The sequence below is a fragment of the Cherax quadricarinatus genome, chromosome 33, assembly GCF_038502225.1.
Source record: "Cherax quadricarinatus isolate ZL_2023a chromosome 33, ASM3850222v1, whole genome shotgun sequence".
Lineage (NCBI taxonomy): Eukaryota > Metazoa > Arthropoda > Malacostraca > Decapoda > Parastacidae > Cherax > Cherax quadricarinatus.
Genome location: NC_091324.1, coordinates 19,169,032 through 19,175,031, shown reverse-complemented (window position 1 = coordinate 19,175,031; position 6,000 = coordinate 19,169,032). Strand labels below are relative to the sequence as shown.

Sequence of the window (6,000 nt, the reverse complement as noted above, 5' to 3'; positions counted from 1 at the left end):
CTAAAGATATTGAATCTAATGATCCTGGAGGACAGAAGGACCAGGGAAGCCATGATAACAACATACAAAATATTCAGAGGAATTAATGGGGTAGACAGTTGTAGGCTGTGTGAGAGATGGGAAACTGGTACTCAGGGGCACAGCAGAAAGTTAAGTCACACGTGAGTCACAGGGGTATCAAGAAGTGTTTCTTTAGTCTTAGAGTGGTCAAGAAGTGGAATGACTTCGATGAAGAAATCGTGGAGGCATACTCCATACATAGTTTTCAGAGTAGATACGGTTGGGTCCATGGAACATGCGCGCGCGCACACACACACAGGTCCTGGTATCAGTGTCGCCAATGAATACTCAAAGGTTGTGATGCCAGTGTTGTTAGGTGTTAACTGACGCACAGTTTCTGCTGACAGTGTCATTTGTCATAATAAGGCTGGCTCTCCTGTCTCATTTGTAAAGTTAGTATTCTCATCACTTCTCACTTATACACGCCCTTCACATTCGTGGATTTCACACAGCTGAAGGTCTTTAACGCTGTCAGTACCTACGTACACTAACCCCGTTTCAGCAAAGCCTTGGAGAATATTAACGAAAACGCAAAGGAGAGAAAAGAAATTTCTCCTCCAATCCCATCCCACAAGTTGGGCCTAACTTTCTGGCTACACAATGTTACCACTTAAGATCAGGTAGAACTGACGGGGGAAATTCAGTGACAGAACTGATCTGATGTGGGAAACACGTACACAATTATTAAGATATTTACCGATGGTGCGTTTCGCCCACCAGGGGCTTTTACAGGCTTTTACAACCTTGAAACAAATATGCTGAGAGTGATGTCCTGTACACTTAATATGAGATAAGCAAACCAAACACTGTGAAAAAATAGTGAACTTCCAAGCACTTTCGTGATTTCTCACATTATCAGCTCCTTGACAATGTGAGAAATCACGAATGCGCTTGGAAGTCCAGTATCTTTTCACAGTGTTTGTTTTGCATACTGTGATATCAGCTGTTTACTGTGATCATATTGAATCAATATGAAATAAATGCGGCCCTCACCACGGAAAAGTCACAGTGCCTAGGGAATATGGTATCACCTATCATTAAACCAGTGTAAACCTAGGAAGCATTTGCTAGAATCATTTAATTTCGGTCTTTAGACCATGGTCACGTCAAATGATGCAAGAGAGTGAGGGAACACAGCATATATAGTCGAGAAAGCAGGTCACAGGTGAAGATCAGGTGAAGGCGTCAGGTCATTTAACAGTCGCGTCACGTGGCAGCAAGGAATCAGCATGGAGTAGCATCACATGTTCAAGGGTAGAGATGGTGTACTTGCCAGATCTTTGTTCTGTTGTGGTGGTGGTGACAGTTAAGTATGCTTCAATACAATGCAAGCTGTCAATGTTGGATTCCTTGTAGAGCAGCTCTGCTCTGTTGCAGCACACGGGACGTCCCTCTTTTAGATCTGTGCAAGACCCACTCATTTTTGGTGTCCTCTAGTTTGCATACATTTTTTTTCTGTTCTCTGACCCGTGTGGAAGGGTTCCACCACGTTTCTCCTACAGAGATCATGTTGTACCCTCCACATGATACTGTATACTGGTGGGTTTGTTAAATGGATCTTTCTACCTAGTGAATTCTCTGATGGAAAACGTGGTAATGGTAGCTACACGGATGTTGCCTCCACAGTTTCAGTATTGTTATACTTTCTACTTTGATTTGAGTTACACTGTGGGTCGTCGATGAGCAACATTGTAGCTACGTCTCACTGTCTAGCAGCCTTTGTAGAAACACATGAGAAGATTGTGCAGATTGTGGTGTCAGCGTTAGTATTGCCAAAATAAAGTGAATAAAGCTGATGGAATACCATGCACCAGCAGCTTTAGTCCTACAAAACAGGAAAAGTTTGACAGCCTTAATGAAAAGATAAATTAATCTTGGCTATCCGTAACACTAAAATACTTGATAAATGAGACACTTGTGAAACATTTGGGTATCTTTATTCTGCAAAGTGTATCGCCAACCAGTGGCTTCTTTAGTCTGATATAGAGAGGAACAATAGAAGATGAAGAGGAGTTAGAGGTAATCAGTCCTTCAGTCTGGAGTCTATGTGTCTAGTACATCAATCCTGTCGGTTTTCTACAACCATTTGCACATTAAAATACTTAATATGAGGAAAGAATTGATATATCTAGAGTTAATGCTGGAATACGGTAAATCCACCTCATGACAAGGCTGACGTTCTTGTATGGTGATGAAGATACTGTTGTTTTTCAAGTTGTTAGAAGATGTACCACGAAACGTGTGAATTATGATACTGGAATCACACCTCCATCTAGCTTGAAAGCAACAGCATTTCTCACCACCCTAGTAATTAATTAATGCAAACTAATCATGCATGATCATCTTCACATTGCTAAATTCAGTGCACTCGAACACACACAATCTGAAGACTTAAGCAACATCACAGAGACCATCTCATCTACACTGACCTCTCTCACCACTCGGACAGTCGGAGGGAGAGAAGTTATGTCACCATAATTCACTTAGAATTAATAACTGGCATTTCACCTTAGAAACTTATCTGTTTGCCATACTGCTCTCAAGACTGCAGAAGTTACAACTAGAGCAAGTCTAATTATCTCTGACTCCCTATCCACATTATATGCTCTAAGTAGCCTACGACCAGAAAGTAATATGCTTGTGTATGAAGCCAGACACATAATATAGACGAAATACTGACAAAGGGATTCAAATGCTGACAAAGGGATTCAAATACTGACAAAGGGATTCAAATACTGACAAAGGGATTCAAATACTGACACACTGCTCACACTTACCTGTAAGAACAACAGCTGTGAGGACAACGCCTCTGCCACACTGATCACAACTCACCTGGAAGCAGGAAAAAGTTAAAAAAGGTCAGTGGAGTTAACACAAGCAAGTGCATGAATGTAAGTAATGACCAGCTAGTTCCCACGTCTCTCTCTCTCTCTCTCTCTCTCTCTCTCTCTCTCTCTCTCTCTCCCTCCCTCTCTCTACATTCAAATATACTTCCTGACACCTCCTCTATTAATGCTAGTCTGTATAATGAACAATTTTATTCCATATGTTTCATTTTTTCTTTTTCTTCCTTCTTCTCTTCCGTTGCCTACCTCCTACGTCGTCTCCCTTTATTTATCCTTCCCCAATCTCTTCCTCCTACCGTCTCTACATATGGCCCTCTCATCCCTGTAGCTACCGTCTCCTCTACATATGACCAAGTCATCCCTGTAGCTACCGTCTCCTCTACATATGACCAAGTCATCCCTGTAGCTACCGTCTCCTCTACATATGGCCCTATCATCCCTGTAGCTACCGTCTCCTCTACATATGACCAAGTCATCCCTGTAGCTACCGTCTCCTCTACATATGGCCCTGTCATCCCTGTAGCTACCGTCTCCTCTACATATGGCCCTGTCATCCCTGTAGCTACCGTCTCCTCTACACATGGCCCTGTCATCCCTGTAGCTACCGTCTCCTCTACATATGACCAAGTCATCCCTGTAGCTACCGTCTCCTCTACATATGACCAAGTCATCCCTGTAGCTACCGTCTCCTCTACATATGACCAAGTCATCCCTGTAGCTACCGTCTCCTCTACATATGACCAAGTCATCCCTGTAGCTACCGTCTCCTCTACATATGACCAAGTCATCCCTGTAGCTACCGTCTCCTCTACATATGGCCCTATCATCCCTGTAGCTACCGTCTCCTCTACATATGGCCCTATCATCCCTGTAGCTACCGTCTCCTCTACATATGACCAAGTCATCCCTGTAGCTACCGTCTCCTCTACATATGGCCCTGTCAGCCCTGTAGCTACCGTCTCCTCTACATATGGCCCTGTCATCCCTGTAGCTACCGTCTCCTCTACACATGGCCCTGTCATCCCTGTAGCTACCGTCTCCTCTACATATGGCCCTGTTATCCCTGTAGCTACCGTCTCCTCTACACATGGCCCTGTCATCCCTGTAGCTACCGTCTCCTCTACATATGGCCCTGTCATCCCTGTAGCTACCGTCTCCTCTACACATGGCCCTGTCATCCCTGTAGCTACTGTCTACTCTACATATGGCCCTGTCATCCCTGTAGCCACCGTCTCCTCTACATATGGCCCTGTCATCCCTGTAGCTACCGTCTCCTCTACATATGGCCCTGTCAGCCCTGTAGCTACCGTCTCCTCTACGTATGACCAAGTCATCCCTGCAGCTACCGTCTCCTCTACACATGGCCCTGTCATCCCTGTAGCTACCGTCTCCTCTACATATGACCAAGTCATCCCTGTAGCTACCGTCTCCTCTACATATGACGAAGTCATCCCTGTAGCTACTGTCTCCTCTACATATGACCAAGTCATCCCTGTAGCTACCGTCTCCTCTACACATGGCCCTGTCATCCCTGTAGCTACCGTCTCCTCTACACATGGCCCTGTCATCCCTGTAGCTACCGTCTCCTCTACACATGGCCCTGTCATCCCAGTAGCTACCGTCTCCTCTACACATGGCCCTCTCATCCCTGTAGCTACCGTCTCCTCTACATATGACCAAGTCATCCTTGTAGCTACCGTCTCCTCTACATATGACCAAGTCATCCCTGTAGCTACCGTCTCCTCTACATATGACGAAGTCATCCCTGTAGCTACTGTCTCCTCTACATATGACCAAGTCATCCCTGTAGCTACAGTCTCCTCTACACATGGCCCTGTCATCCCTGTAGCTACCGTCTCCTCTACACATGGCCCTGTCATCCCTGTAGCTACCGTCTCCTCTACACATGGCCCTGTCATCCCTGTAGCTACCGTCTCCTCTACATATGGTCCTGTCATCCCTGTAGCTACCGTCTCCTCTACACATGGCCCTGTCATCCTTGCAGCTACCGTCAACTCTACACATGGCCCTGTCATCCCTGCAGCTACCGTCTCCTCTGCACATGACCCTGTCATCCCTGTAGCTACCGTCTCCTCTACACATGGCCCTGTCATCCCTGTAGCTACCGTCTCCTCTACACATGGCCTTGTCATCCTTGCAACTACCGTCTCCTCTACACATGGCCCTGTCATCCCTGTAGATACCGTCTCCTCTACACATGGTCCTGTCATCCCTGTAGCTACCGTCTCCTCTACACATGGCCCTGTCATCCCTGCAGCAACAGTCTCTTCTACACGTGGCCTTGTCATCCCTGTAGCTACCGTCTTCTGTACACATGGCACTGTCATCCCTGCACCTACCGTCTCCTCTATACATGGCCCTGTCATCCCTGCAGCTACCGTCTCCTCTACACATGGCCCTGTCATCCCTGCAGTTACCGTCACTACACATGGCCTTGTCATCCCTGTAGATACCGTCTCCTCTACACATGGCCCTGTCATCCCTGCACCTACCGTCTCCTCTACACATGGCCCTGTCATCCCTGTATCTACCGTCTCCTCTACACATAGCCCTGTCATTCCAGTAGCTACCGTCTCCTCTACATTTGACCCTGTCATCCCTATAGATACCGTCTCCTCTACACATGGCCCTGTCATCCCTGCAGCTACCGTCTCCTCTACACATGGCCCTGTCATCCCTGCAGCTACCGTCTCCTCTACACATGGCCTTGTCATTCCTGCAGCTACCGTCTCCTCTACACATGGCCCTGTCATCCCAGTAGCAACAGTCTTTTCTACACATGGCCCTGTCATCCCTGTAGCTACCGTCTTCTCTACACATGGCCCTGTCATCCCTGTAGCTACCGTCTCCTCTACACATGGCCCTGTCATCCCTGCAGCTACCGTCTCCTCTACACATGGCCCTGTCATCCCTGCAGCTACCGTCTCCTCTACACATGGCCCTGTCATCACTGCAGCTACCGTCTCCTCTACACATAGCCCTGTCATCCCTGCAGCTACCGTCTCCTCTACACATGGCCCTGTCATCCCTGCAGCTACCGTCTCCTCTACACATGGCCCTGTCATTCCTGTAG

At 47.0% G+C, this 6,000-nt stretch overlaps 1 long non-coding RNA gene across 1 annotated transcript in view; it reads right to left on the bottom strand.

Moving 5' to 3' along the window:
* The window catches only part of LOC128693845 (uncharacterized), a 46,654-nt gene that overhangs the window by 954 nt on the left and 39,700 nt on the right, over positions 1–6,000 (bottom strand). The window contains exon 2 of the long non-coding RNA XR_008407775.2: positions 2,838–2,892. This is a non-coding gene — a long non-coding RNA (uncharacterized lncRNA). The remainder of the gene's footprint in view (positions 1–2,837; positions 2,893–6,000) is intronic.